Source organism: Rhamphochromis longiceps, linkage group LG23 (genome assembly GCF_057381845.1).
Source record: "Rhamphochromis longiceps isolate RC_006_pf linkage group LG23, R_longiceps_female_GT1.1, whole genome shotgun sequence".
Lineage (NCBI taxonomy): Eukaryota > Metazoa > Chordata > Actinopteri > Cichliformes > Cichlidae > Rhamphochromis > Rhamphochromis longiceps.
In genome coordinates this window covers 33,278,189-33,294,075 of record NC_140578.1, presented here as the reverse complement: position 1 = coordinate 33,294,075, position 15,887 = coordinate 33,278,189, and the positions used below count along the sequence as shown (strand labels likewise).

General features: G+C 40.5%; 1 long non-coding RNA gene across 1 annotated transcript; it reads right to left on the bottom strand.

Moving 5' to 3' along the window:
• Nucleotides 1-7,714: 7,714 nt before the first annotated feature.
• LOC146642408 (uncharacterized) lies at nucleotides 7,715-9,451 on the bottom strand. The gene is made up of 4 exons (XR_014909724.1): nucleotides 9,333-9,451; nucleotides 8,972-9,080; nucleotides 8,745-8,866; nucleotides 7,715-8,602 (listed from the first exon to the last, which is right to left on the bottom strand). It is a non-coding gene; the product is annotated as an uncharacterized LOC146642408 (long non-coding RNA).
• Nucleotides 9,452-15,887: the final 6,436 nt, after the last annotated feature.

Sequence of the window (15,887 nt, the reverse complement as noted above, 5' to 3'; positions counted from 1 at the left end):
CAGCATGAGTACGAGTAAATTATTATTATTATTTTTTTGCCGATGCCCGTGATGCCGCCCCGGGCAACCGCCCGTATCAAAAACTGGTTGTAGATACAACTTTTCTTTTTTGACCCCTAAAAAAAATGCTGGTCTGCACTGGTTTAATTTTTCCTGAATCTCTTCTGAAAACTCCATGTTTTTGCCTCAAAATTATATTCGCCTGACAAGGATCAGGGTCATACATTTGTACCACAAGGTGGCAGAAGTGCTGTTTAATGACTCATTTGCTGTTCTGCAGAGGCTGCTTTCAGATACCCCTAGAAGATTTCCACTTTTAAAGTTTTAAACTCACGGATATGTAAATGCTATACGACAAATTTTTAACAGAATATAATAAAACAGGACTACTTGCTAGGTACACTAAGCTGTTAATGCACATTTCCCAGCTCTAAATAAATCTCACCAAGTCAAGCAACTTAAAGTTTCTGGGGATTTTGTTAATCATTGCAACATTTCTAAGCCTACAGAGAGAACCACAGTTCCCTTTAGGTTGACTTTACACATCATTTATGTGCACGAAGATAATACATTTTCCATGACACATGTCAAAAACACATCAAACAAGAGCTATTAAATGTACCCATTCTTTAAATTATTTATTTAGTGATATTGCACTTGGTACATTTGCCATTTTTTGTGGTATTGCCAGCCTGAATAAAGTAATTGACATGCAGTGGAGATTTTAAAACACTGTGCTTGAAATGAGTATCGCTATGTTACCATGACCTCTTAATCTGAAAGGCTTCTCCCAGACATGCACATTATTTTGTTGTTTGTGGTTTCCTGAATGCACTTGAAAGCTGCGGTGAATGACCTAAAGTTCACAACCATCAAACCCTCAAATGTGCAACCATGCATATCCAATTGCCAGCCATTATTATATAAATAATATAAATCACTAAAGTTGTCCATCATTCATGACTGAAGAGGGAAATTTATACACAAAAAAGAAGAATTTTGTGTGTTCCACATAGTTAAAATATGAGTTAGAGGACTTCAACAGCATCTATAAACATGTCTTAAATTTACTATCTACACTTGCACAGCAATGCCTTGACTGTTCATTAGTTTTTGATTAGAAGTTGGACTTTTTGCAACTACCAGACTCAGCAACCTGTGTTTATCCCTTTATTCAATTTAATCTCAGAGAAATGTACTGATAGTAAGGTCCTCATGAATAAGAATGTAAGTAAATATAAATATAAGTTGGAACAACTTCATTTTTTTATAAGTGTGACACTGCGTGTCTGGCCCGGCACACACACGTCAGTGTTGCAGGGCAAGTGAACCTTTTATTTTCCTTTTCAGTGAACAAACTTGCAGCCTTTTCAGCCGTTGCGGCTGCTCTGGCTCAGGTCTCTCGTCTTCTGTGGTCCCAGCTGGCTACTAAAACAGGGAAAGCATGATTGGATGATTGAGCCCACCTGCCCTGCCAGCATCCCTGGCACTGCCCCCAAACCCACTGCAGCACCCCTCCTCTGCAGCTGAACAGCAGACCACACCCTGCCACATTAAGTTTAAAGGCATTCATTTTCTTCTTCTTCTTCCTTCTCCAACACGTTCTCACTCCCAACTCGTCAAACGTGTGACGCATGGTCAGGCTCCCTCTGCTTCACTTATGGACGCGCAGGGTACCCCCCTCGCGTCGGGAATTGACGTGAAGGGTCCTCCGATTGAAGAGATTGCCGCGGAAGTGCCTGTTGTCGGTATATTTAGACATTTTCCATCCATCCATCCATCCATCCAGGCCCTGCGACAGACTGGCGACCTGTCCAGGGTGTACCCCGCCTCTCGCCCTATGACAGCTGGGATAGGCTCCAGCGCCCCCCGCGACCCTGAAAAGGATAAGCGGAAGCGAATGGATATTTAGACATTTTCCAAATCACATTGTAGTGACGTATACAGAACACAATAAATTATATAATGTAAACAACTACCTGAAAAATAGGTAGAACGATACTTTTGTATCGTTTATTGCATTTATGGAGGGAGTGATGTATGCTGGGTAATGGCCAACATAGCTACTGGGTCACTATTCACCCGCTTCGGCTGTTATCAGTCCATACAATGGGCGTTATAAGCACAAACCAGTCCCATAGATATGGGCCATCTCCTGCTAGATTGTTCAGAAGGTTGTTCTCATCCATCCAGATGGAGGATCACTAACAGGAGCGTGGAAGACTCCAGAATCCACTCTGGCTGGAATCCGGTGGATATGCAGTGTGTACAGGTAAGACCATTTAAACGGACAGCATTTAAAAGTCAGCGAGTGTCAGTAATGTTAATGTGGTTATGTTAGTAATACACCGAGTGCTAATATCACAGCTTTAAGATGCATTTGTAGATGTTATTACGTGTTTTACCGTCTTTATGGTGCTAGCTTAAAGTTACGGTGTAAACGTTAGCTTATATTGGAGTAAAGCTGTTACTGTTTAAACGATGCTAGCACAGAAATATTAGCTTCTGTCATGACTGATGAAGTTACTAGTTAATAAAGTTTTCAGTAAAGTGTTTAATCGCAGCCACAGATTGACAGCAAATATCTCGATTAGCTTCAGTGCATCCATAATAAATATGTGCAAGTTTCAGTGCTTCGTTTAAACTGTATGATACTTATACTGACCCAGGGTCAGTGTAAAATACAATCCTAGCTGTGTGAACAAAGCCACTGTAAATTTAATCCTGCATGACAAACCTCAGGATGCAGGTTATTGTTACTCTTTCCTGCTGGCACACCTGTCACACCTGAGAGTCAGCTAGAAACTTACAGTGTCGTGGACATCATGCAAAGACTGCCAGACTCTGTAATACTGCAAATGATCAGTGACTCAGGTTATCACTAAACTTTAAACGGCACCTCTGTGTCTCTGTGTGCTGAACATTTAGGATTGAGTCAGGCTGCATCAGCTGAAGCTGTTATTTGTATATATCAGTATTTTTTATTCAGGTGTGGGGAAAATACGTAAGACTGCAGTGAAGCGATGCACCAGATTAATCCCTGGCCAAAGGTATCGTACTTAAATCAGACTACTGATCCAGCCACATCAGCCTTTTGTGAGGTCTGTTTAAAGTTGACTAAAAGTGAACTGCAGGTTCCTGAGAGGTGGATTGTGAGCACAGAAACACATGTTCATACATACAGCTGCAGCAAACTTACATTAATTTTAAATAGATTTGTCTCTGTGTTAGTCTTCTGACAGACTGGTGACCTGTCCAGATGTGTCCTACCTATGACTACTGGGACAGGCTCTAGCCTTTTTAATAGAAATTTTCTGTTATTCTCATTTAAAGTATTTAAGTGCTTATGCATATGCTTAGTTGTGACACTGTTATGGACTGTTCAGTGAAAGTTTCTAAAACTAGATGAACTTACTTCAGCGTCAGCAGTTTGAGAGAACAACTCCCTTTACGGGTGCTGATAAGGCCAAGGGCACAAAACAGCATAACCATTGATCTGTTGAAGTGTGGTAGGATCAGTTTGTAACTTCCTCCCTCTTCCTTGGAATGCATAAAGGAGGAGGAGCACAACTTCTGTGGCAGCACTGACATGACTGAACTGTGATGTTTGATGTGTGTTGGCGCAGTAACAAATAGCTTGATCACAGCTCTTTCTGTGTTGCAGACTTTATTTAAAAAATTCCACGACACCTCCCCCCCTCCCACTGTGAACCTGAATTGAATATTCAGAAGACATTTGTTTAAATAGTTCTACAAATCTGAGCCATAAAGATTGCTGGACTGCATGATGGCCTTACCCCTGAGCAGTCATCCTGTTAAAGGAGGAACCACTTAGAAGCTGTTTTCAAAGTAGCTGAGCAGATTTCATCTCAAGTAAGCGATTAACTGTTTGTTCGTTTGTTCTGCCACTTAAAGAGCATTTAAGGACGTCTTTTGAGTGTCCAGTTGAATTAATTCTACTGGCTCTCATGGTCATTTGTTATTATAGACATATTTTTCATGTTCATCCAGCTATTTAGTAAATTCTATCTATTTAGTAATATCCGTCAGCTATAAAATGTAATATAAATATAAAAATATCTAAATATCTCCTGCCCTTTATATTTTAATGATGTAAGTCTGTTATCGTGTTACATTAACATTCCTCACATATCAATGAGATGCTGTACAGTACAATCCTACTGACGCAGCAGAGGGATAACGACGGCTATTCAACATCGTTACACGACACATTCGAGCTGCATGACACAGACAAAGTGACTAAATCATCTTTTTTGTGGTTTATTGACTTCAAACCAGCAGACCAAGCCGATTGCAGAAGATGTCAGAGAAGAACTTCAGGCCGTGGACTGAAAAGGTTTTTTCTTTTTTCTTGTTATCAAAAGACATTTGGAGTGGCAGCTTCTACAACTGGTTGTGCTAAAGTAAAGCTTACAGTCTAAGAAACCACAGTGTTGATATTCAGCACAAAGAGAAAAGCTCACTTGTTTGAATTTATTTACAATCATAGTTTTATAAATTCTGACTGTAAACAGCTTTTACAGCTTTGATATTGTTTGGCACTCGATATCAGGTGATAGGGTTTAATTTAAAGGTTTCTGTGTCCCAATGAGCCATTTACACTGACCAGTGTCAGTTTAACTGTAACACATTCATTATTTAGATTCAACAAAGAAATAACTGAATGTAAGCTTCAGCGAAGTGGCGTTCATGGTCTCAGTGAACAGTCATGGTCACACACTGCGTGTGTCACGATCTGGTACAGGGATTCAACGCAGAGCGGTAAGGTATCTCCAAGGTGTGGTTTATTTACAGTGCAGTGCAATATATGTACAGTGAAGGGATCCAAAAACTCCGGGGGGAATCACAGGGTAACTCGCTCACGTCTTCTCCGCTCACACTCACACACTTTCCCGTAGCAGGGAGGTCGCAGGTCCGGGGGGGGGAGATCTGAAGCAGACGAGAAGGCAGGTCACCAACAAATCACAAGTCACGGATATGAAACACAAGAGCTGTGAGAACACTAACGTTAGGGGTACAATCATCCAGCGACGAGAGGATCTGTGTTCCAGCCTCAAATAGTGCTCCCGGTGATGATGGGTGAGTGTTGTCAGGTGTGTGTGTGGGCCAAGGGCGGGAGCCCACAGTGAGCTCCGCCCAGGCAGAGAGGGAGAAAACAGCAACAGCAATTGTAGCCTTGTGGGGCCGACCGGGCAGGCACGGAGACCATGACAGCGTGTGGTTTTAAAGCAACATGTCTGTTCACTACAACGATCGAGATGTGTAATATTAGTGCAGCTACGGTTTGTTCTTGAACATCAGTTCTGTTTTCTACTTTGATCACTTAGACCAAAAAAGTGTTGTTTTCAGATTCTTTCTTTTACATCTATAAACCACCTGTTCATTTTTTTTATTACAATTAGTTTCACATGAATGTTAGTGTTTCCTGTATGATCTTTTAATGCTTACACTACACTGTACACATTAGAGACATTTCTGTTACCTGTTTCTGTTGACTCAGAGTTGTGAAATGTTCTTTTATTTGATACACAATATGAAGTTCATAATTTTCTTACAAATAAAACTATAATGACAAACATGAACAGCTGTGCTTATTTCTGAGACATGAGTTTTCGAATGTGTTGATATTTAGACAGTGTGCATCTGTCTGCTGAAACTGTAATGGTGAACCTGAGGTGATGGTCAACAGAAGGCAAATATATATCAATATAAAACAATATTGAAGTAATGTCTTTACCCCCTGCAGCGTGTGGACGCTGTGCACTCAATCACCTTATTCACTGTAGTAAACATGCACCGCTAGCTCAAGTGACTGACTGTCTCCATGGTTACATCGTATATTATTAGCTATGTAAACAGCTTCCATAGATACCGCCATAGCTCTCTGCAGCTGTAACACTTTCACACTTTGCAAATCATTTCACGTTTTTGATAGTTATGAAGACAGAATATGTTTTTAAGGTCATGCTAGGCGGTTGCTATGGTGGTTGCTGTGGACTTGGCTGGACCGCGTCCGATTCCTGTTATTAGCTGTCCGCCGTAGGAAGGCTGCGTTCCATTTACAAGTAGTGACAGTCTGCCGCAACTCGAACTCAAACCCCGCTTTGTTCTTTAATTATAGGCCTTTTATAGCCGTTCATGACACGCACACACACACACATAAAGCACTTTGCCTCACCATGAGAATGCAAGTTTACCTAACCTAACCTTTAAAATATCTGATATAGTATAGAAAAATGAAGCAACCAGAGATTTAATGATGAAGACTCTGGGTTCTGTAGTTCACGTTTTACAGTCCTGAATGACTCTTTTCATATGATTTATTGAAGAGGACTTTAGAATGCACTTTACATTTAGACTGTTGCTGTTTCATTTTTTGCATTGTTGCCGTGTTATGTCATGAATAAGGTTCACCTGCTGGGGGTTTGATGGATCAGCTGGACAATACAGTCAAAGACAGACTTCATTCATCATATGCAAGAATCCTAGTTGGATTTTTGTTGTCACTCATGTTTTTGAACCAAATATTGAAAACAAATCTGACAGACTGGATACCTGGTCAGGTGTACATTACCTTGTACTCAAGCATCCCAGGACAGAGCCCTGCCCCACCATGAGCCTGGGTGGATGTGTGGTTATAATATAAAAGGACCAATACTGAATATAAATATTTCATGAAAATTGAATTATAATACAAATTAGTAATAAGGGTTTCTCTGCGCCCTTATCTACCCCATACTCAAAGAGCCGCGGGCAGAGAGGGTGACAGGAGAGGATGGCACTGAAGAGAAGATGCTCGGTTTCTGGAGTCTCCTGGTCCTGTCAGTATTAGTAGGATACATCTGCTGTGTCTTCTCGTGAATGCTCACCTACCTTGACTCGTTCCAGCCTGGTATGGATTTCCCAACACTGCGGACAGTGGCCTACGTCAGAGACGTTTAATATTTATTACATATGTCTGAATTGCTAACCCTAACCCTAACCCTAGCTCAACAGACCACAATGCCCTGGACTGTCAGTATTATTACATGCTGTGAACATAAGTAGCTTTGATCACAGTTTATGTTGTAAAAGAGAAGGAATATTGAAAAAAAGATCAACATTGTGATATTATTTCTTCCAAACTGACCAGAAACATGCTTGTCATACTCTCACAGCAAAGGATCAAACTCACTGTGCATGACGGCTCAGGCCAATGATGTCTGTTAGATTGTCAGTTGTTTAGTGCTTCTGTACAGTTAGGGTCACCATCTCTATTTCAGAATAATTAATATGCAGAAAACACTAAAAGTTGATTGTCTTCCAATATTCTAGCATAATTAAAAAACTTTGACTTTGTAAGTACATATTATTAGTCCTAATGCCAGTATGATTCTTCATAACTCCTGCTTTGAAATACTGAACTTTAAAATTTACCTGATGAAAGATCATTTACAGTGGCACTCTGTCAGGATCATTCTGACTGTAAGATCACTGTATTAATCTGAATCCTTCCGAAATGTGCTGTGAATGAATGCTGATGCAACTCACTGTGGGAAAGCTGTTAATAAAATGAATCTGTGACACATGCAACACATTCACAGAGGAAGAGGACACAAAGGGAGGACACGCAGAGGCTGTGTTAAAGTCAGAAATCCAAATCTTTATTAACTCATTCACTGCCATTGACGTCTATAGACGTCAATTACGTTTTTCAATGGGAGGGGCTAGAATACAACCTCGGGCAGCTTGTCAGTGAACATCAGACTGCTTGAAATGTATTTTTCACAAAAAGCTCGTTTTCTCCCTTTTTGTGGTCAAAACAGGCATTTTTGGTGGAACCCACCTCTCTTCTACAGCTGATTACTAAAGAATGGAAAATGGTAGAAACAAGCTTTTTTTTTTTGGATGGAAGAAGAGAGTCTGTTCTTCATTTTGGTAGGTTCAGCGTTTATATGATCATAACACACAGTTTTCTGTGGCTCTTCAAAAATGAGTAAAAATGCTCAAAAACCCTGGCAGTGAATGAGTTAAAAAACAGGCGGCGGTAACGAACAGGAAGACAAGCAGTCCATCAAACAGTCCACAGGGTCAAACATACAGAGAATTCAAACAGCAGTAAAAAATAACTGGACACTGAAAAACTTAAAGCAATGTGTGACGCAATAAAAGGAAGCAGCGCAGTATATTCACTGAATTATCATCAATTACAAAAGAGAAAAACGACGATTTCTAAGGATTATTTTCGTAAATGCAGTTAGAGTGTGGCTGGTAAAGATGGAAACATACAGAATGTAAACTGTGTGAGTTTGGTGAACTTTGTTAGTAACAAATGAGGTAAAAAAAACAACCCCAAAACAGACAAAACACAGAAAGAGGCTCTCAGTATTCATTAATAATTAGAAAGAAACATTCTGGTCGTGGATTTTTACAGTCTTAGTTCCGCTCGCTGTCATCATTATAATCATCATAATCAATGGGTCCTGAGGTGGGTGGGGCTGTCTCTGGTGATGTCACCATGAAGGAACAGCATCTGGCACGTGTTGGTGAAACATCTCAGTACACTGGTGTAGTTTCCTCTCCAGCTGTTTGACATGTGACACTTGAACATTAAGGGGAAGGAGAAGAAACAGTGTTAGGTCAGGTGACCACATGGTTTCTAAAGTAACTGACAGGAAGTAACCAGGCCGTTAGAAATGGATGGCATGTGTTTAGAGTTACTAGAGTTGGGTAACTCTACTTACCAAAAGCAGAAGCACACAGATGAAGGATCAGATGCTGAATGTTGCAGGAACATGCTCATGTGCGGTGGTCATTCAGTGCTGCTCCGGCAGGTTAGACAGTCCAAGACTGATATCCTGCCCATCTGAGAGTTTGAAAACACACATGCAAAGATTTATTTTGTATTACAGTCAAAGTTGGATGTTCATTTTTGTCCTTTAAAAATGTTTGTGTATTTGAAAGCACTAACATTTAAGGATGACTTGGATCGTCTCCTTTAAAGGGGAGACAAGTGTATCCACTGATCCACGTCACTTTACCTGGATGATGACTCCTCTCCCCCTCACTCAGAAACACTCCTAATATAACCAAGCAAATAAATAATATTGAAGATTTACTTACATCATTACAAAAACATCAAAAACATCTCCCTTTGATTCTATTTCTCCATTCCTGCTGAACATCAGGCAACAAATATCTCAATAAATCACAGTAAAATGTAAAGCACATGTTTTCTCTGCTTTGTCTAACCTCTGCAGAGCCTCTGTCAAGAAAAACATATCTGTAAGCATAAAACAAATATACATTTCATAACACGTCACTGGACAAACCTCGGTCAGTTGATTTCCTCTGTGCAGTGCAGACAAACATCAGTCAGCAAGTCAAGGTGGTGAGATGGACTGGTGTCCTTTGTGACTCTGCTGGTTCTTCTGAGGAAACACCACCGTCTCTCCACACCGTCACCATCTGTGAGCACAAACTGCTGCTCTGCTAGCATGTAGGAAATCACATATCACACACACAGGGGTGAAGAAACATTAGAGCTCAACTTTGGATACTTTAGATCTAAACAGATCAAAGTAGCTCTTAGCTTCAACAATCAGTGAACAGACAAACAATGATACCAAACTGATTCTGTATGAATACAATATGGTATTTTCAATACAGGTGTCAAATTAATTTATTAAAACTAATACAGATATATGTATATATATTTTTTTAATAAATTAGTTTGCTAAATTATAAGAATATATATATATATATTTTTTTTTTCATTTAACAATTCCAACTGAAAGAAATTAAATATTGAACAAAAATATATTGTCACATTCTGAGCATGCTCAGCACGCTGACAAACTTGAAGCTGCTACAGATTTTAAGAAGTGATAATTATAGGGAAAAAACTTCTCTTTTTCATCCGTTTAATCAAACATTTGATGCCTCAGCTGTCTCAGTCTATAGCGTTCTGCAACTACAACTAAGCTGAAGCTTGGATTTGGCTGCAGGTGCCCCTGTACATCCTTCTCAACATGTGGGTACCATTTAATCCCACTTCTTCCTGAGCTTTGCTTCATCACAAGACCAAAGGTGGCATCCCGTGTCATGGTCATATCATCATCCAGAAGAAACATTTGAAGAAACATCATGGAGAAGAAACATTTACGCGCCTCCTGGTTTTGTTTTCTGATCCTGCGAAAAGACTGAGGACAACAAAGCCCAGAGAACACGAGATACACAACATCCAACATTCAGACTCAACAGCCTCCATAAATGAAAAGCACCAGGTTGGTTCAGTTATAGTAGATATAAGCATACTTCACATTACTGGGTATGAATAATAATGAGGAGGCAAACTTTGAAGATGCAGAGCATGATGTCCCATCATCAGACTGTAAACAAACATCCACCAGGCTTCTTTGCTGGCAAAATTGATGATTCTCCTATCAGGGATCAGTAGAGTGTATTAACCTGTGGTATAAGCAGCAGTCACTGAAATATTACTGTTTCAGATAAGAAATCTAGGACATAAAAGCCAGGGTGGGAGGGATCTCTGCAAACTGACTTACCTCTGCAAGTGTGAAGCTCAACAAAAATCTGACTCTCCAGTCACAGACAAACAAAAAACTCCAGCTGGGAGATAGAAAACGCTGTCTGGGTCTTGCTGGATATTGCTGGTCAGGGTCCACACATTAGCAGAGTGCTTCTTGGTCCCACTGACCCATGTGGACAGTGACTGTGAAGAACTGTTCTGGAAAACAGAAAAGAGAATTAAAATAACAAAAAGCCAAACAGGACCATGCGTCACACGTTTGACGAGTTGGGAGTGAGAACGTGTTGCCTTCTCACTTTAGCGCTTGCTAACGCAGAGAGTTTGCCCCTAGCTCTCCTTATCCCTAGCATCTTTCTCTGTCTCACAGATCTTCTGCATATCTTTCTTCACTACATTCATGAACCTGCTCTGTGGTCTTCCTCTTTTCCTTCTGCCCAGCAACTCCATTTTTAACATCAGTTGTCCAGTATATCCAATATTTGTCTTCCATACATGTCAAAACTAGGGCTGGGCGATATGACCCAAAATTCATATCTCGATATTTTTTAGCTGGATGGCGATATAAGATATATATCTCGATTTTTTTTTAAAGCCATAAGTTAAGAACAAAAAGAGAGTTCTTAGTCACACTGTGTCCCAGATGTCACACGGGCACTTTTATTTACATACAGCGTAGATGTACATGAAGAAATTACTCAAAAATAAATTATCAGCATTTATTAAATAATCATGGTCCATAAATAAAAGAAAACAATGTTGTTTTTGTGCATAACAAAAAGCTCACAATTGTGCAGTGAAAATGTAAACTAATAGACGCTGAGCATAATAACAAAGAGACAGATTTCACAGCTGCACCACGTCTCTGAACAGGTGCCATTTGTGGTCCTTATACACACACAGTACGTATCACTCCGCGAGGCTCCTCCCCGGTAGCCGTAATCCTCCGACAATCCATCAAGCGGTGCAGCTCCGTAGCTTAGCAAAGTCATATTAAAACATTTTTTGACAGATTGCTGAGCGCTGTGTACCACATAATATCGGTTCGCGGTCAGTAAGCACAACCAGAATTCATACATAAGGCGCACTGTCGATTTTTGAGAAAATGAAAGGATTTTAGGCCGTGCAGCCCCTCCTGGCTGCATGTCGTTAGCGCGGTTAGCTCGCTAACACGTTGACACCGTCCAGCCCCACGCACGGTAACTCGCTAACGGAGATTTTCCGCTTTCATCTTGTCATTGCCTGCAGGTGAAGCTATGGGGGAGGCGGAGTTGTGTTCAGTGAAGGAGAGGCGAGGCCGAGTAACGTTGCGTAGAGACAAAAGTGGACGAAAGAGAGGCAAACCTGTGGCTCCACAAGTATAATCATAACGTAACATAGACTATATCGATATAAACGATATTGTCACATCTTATATCTCGTATGAAAATATATCGATATTTTTAAAAAACTCGATATATCGCCCAGCCCTAGTCAAAACCATTTCAGCCTGGCCTCTTTAACTTTGTCTCCAAACCACTCAACCTCAGCTACTTGTATACTTGTTTTGAACTCTTAACCAAATGTGACTGAAAAAGAAACAATGCATCATGGGAATGCCCCAGCAGATTAGAGGTATTGCAATGTATCTAAGGAATTATTTAAGGTCGACTAATTCAGCCCTAACTATGCTTTATCAAAAAGCATATAATTACTCCAACAGGGTAACAGGATTTGGTGGAAGCAATGTGATGGTGTGGGGTGGCTTCTCCCTCCATTGAAAAACAAAGCTGCAACCAGTGGCCAAATCTCCACAGTCTGGGACCAAACTCCATCCCCTAACAATTTTTGCCCCCAGAGAGTGGGTTTATCAGAGAGATTTATCAGACTATCTCCAGAATTTGGGAGGAAGAGGCTTGCCTCCAGTCCTGTCCTTAACCACAATGAACACATGTGAGATCACCTTGGGTTGCTGTTTGTGCCAGAGGGACCAACACAACCACACTGGCAGACTTGTAACAAATGCTGGTTGAGGAATGGGATGCCATTCCACAGCAGTGTGTGACAAAGCTGGTGACCAGTATGAGGGGGGAGGTGCAAGGCAGATTTATTTATATAGCACATTTTCATGCACAAGACAACTCAAGGTGCTTTATATAAACATTAAAAGGCATTACATTAAAAACAAAGAACATTAAACAACAGATAGCGAGAAACCATCAACGGAACACACAGTGAGTTATATACGACACAAACAGAGGTCAATGGCAAATACACCGTCATCGTAACTATTATCATTTCCACCACAATCACCACCACAACCATCATCAGCACTGCCATCATCATCATCATCATCGCCACCACTGTCAGTGTACATATGCATGAAAATATATTCAAAAGAGAAAAAAAAACCTGTACATATTATTTAAAAGTGATAACACAAAAAAGTTTCAAGACCTAATTTAAAGGACTTTTGAGCAGATTTTGATCAGAGTTCAGGTTTTCTGGTAGTTTGATATTATTTGACCAAATTAGTAGAGTTTAGTTCTGGACCAGAACCATTCAGCACCTGGCGGCAGTGTGACAAATACACTGGCAGCAACCTTTTAAAATGAGATGTTTGGGGCACAGGAAATCAGTGTAGAGATCTGTGAACTGAAGTAATGTGTTCCCTTTTATTGGTCTTTGTAAGGAAACATGCAGCTGTGTTCTGAATTAGTTGCAGTTGTCTTAATGATTTTTAAAAGAGACTTGAAAAAAACTCCATTATAGTAGTCAAGCCTACTGAAAACAAATGCATGAACAAAATTCTCTAAATCATTTTGGGCCATCAGTCCCCTTATTCTAGATATATTCTTTAGGTGATAAAAAGGATGATTTGTTTATTGCTTTGATATGACTTTTAAAATTTAGCTTAGATTCCAAAATATCACCAAGATTTCAGGCAGAATTTCAGCATTCTAGCAAGTGAAGGTGGGCATTGTACTTTGGACCCTCATCTGTTTTTATCCATCCATCCATCCATCCATCCTACTCTAAGCCCTTCCCGCATGGCCTAAGCCCTCACCCTATCTCTAACAGAGAGGACAGCCACCCTTCGGAGAAAGCTCATTTCTGCCGCTTGTATCCAAAATCTTGTTCTTTCGGTCACTACCCAAAGCTTGTGACCATAAGTGAGGGTAGGGACGCAGATCGACCAGTAAATTGAGAGCTTCGCTTTTACACTCAGCCCTCACTTCACCATGACATATTGGTACAACGTCCACATCACTGCAGCCGCAGCACCAATCCATCTGTTGAACTCCCGCTCCCTTTTCCCCTCACTCGCGAACAAGTACCCGAGTGAGGGGAGAAGGTGGCCGAGATGCTTAAACTACTCCACTTGGGGCAGGAACTCGTCCCTGACTCGGAGTGAGCACGCCACCCTTTTCCAGCTGAGGACCGTGGGATCAGAATTGGAAATGCTGTATTTCATTCCCACCGCTTCACACTTGTCTGTGAACTGCTCCAGTGTGAGCTGGAGGCGGTCACTTGATGAGGCCAACAGAATCACATTATCTGCAAAAAGCAGAGATGAGATTCTGAGACCATCCAAATGGAAGCCTTTAGCCAGTTGGCTATGCCTAGAAATTCTGTCCAGAAAAATTATGAACAGAATAGGTGACAAAGGGCAGCCCTGGCAGTGTCCAACACCCACTGGAAACAAGTCTGAATTATTGCCAGCTATGGGGACCAAGCTCTTGCAATGATTTTATAAGGATTGAATGGCCTGTAGCAATAGGCCAGACACCACATACTCCTGAAGCACCTCCCACAAGACACCCAGAAGGATAAGGTCGAATGTCTTGATAGCGGATATCAAGATTTGTTTCTCCATGGAGAAACTCACTTGAGTCTTTACTGTTGTTGGATGAATGCACTCCAAAACATCTGTAATTTGGAAACTGAACTCATCTACAAGCTTGTTAACTGTTAAGTGGACAAAGTCCACAAAGTGGAGGCAAAGAGGAGATAGTGTGGGAGAATAATTCCCTTGTCATTTCATTAATATATTACTTACTGATTACCTCAATTTTGCGTCTTTGTGCACTGGAGCATTTACATGAAAAAACACACAGTTATGGTCACGGAGAGCCACATCACTTCCTGTGATCTTAGAAATATTAAAACCCCTGGTTTTAATATTACATCCAGTCTACGCCCTGTGCGTTGGCACTGTAACATGTTGGATCAACTTATAATTAACCAGAATATTACACATGGGAAATGTCAACATGGATGTTATAATCACCAGTGATTACCAGATAATCAGATTAAGTGCAAATTATGGACAATAATTCAGCAAATTCATCAAAGAATATTGTATTTAGGTGGCTTATAAAATTTAGAAAAACTGAATATAGTAACCCTGATTGCAACATATTGAAAGGAAGTATATTCTCTGTAGTACATATGTTTGCACTGGATGGAATTATTGACTAGATTGGTCAATAGGCCCTCCTTTCTTTCCCTCTCTCTCGTGAACAAAACTGAAGTCAGGAGTGACTGATTCAGTAAGAATGATTGTAATTGTATCTTTATCTAGCCAAGTCTCCATTAAAAACATGAAATTAAGTTAATGTATGATAATAAAATCATTAATTAACAATGATTTACCTGACAACTAAATTAAAAGTGTTGCAAGTGTTATGTACCTTCTTAGGTCTTTTCCTGTTACTTTTTTTTTTTTTGTCCCGTTTGGATCTTTAGCCATCAGAATTGTTGTCTTAAGGCCAAGAAAGATGCCAAGCGGATTTATTTTACCAAGTGGATCATCATGGCCTTGCCTTATTGGTCCATTTGATTGACCTTTATTATAATTATGTAATTATTTTATTTTTGGTTGCTACAAACGGGACAGACATGACAGGGGGATAGGACAGGGAGAGAGAATGAAAGAAAGAGAGGGAGAGAAAGAAAACCAGAGGGGAGAAGAGACGGTGAGAAAGGGTGGAAGAAAGAAAGAAAAACAAACAAAACACCTGGATCACCTGTATGGAGAAAAAAAAACAGAAGAGAAAGCAAACAAAAAAAGAGCAACATAATAAAAACAGCACCACCCCGATAAACTAGCTAGCAGTAGATAACAGTAGATACTAAATATTAAACGATATTGTGCAGCACGCAAGATAGACAGCACACAATGTGCTTTGAGGCAGCAGCCAAGAAAGGTGTAGTCCGCGTCTGTGAACACCCGTGTGTACACCTGTGTGCATACCTGTGTGGATCAGCATGCTTGTATTCCAAAGGTTTCTCCATATAACGATCTGCTAGGGAGTGTGGGGAGCCATAGCCCTGTTCCCCAGAGCATGAAGCAGGT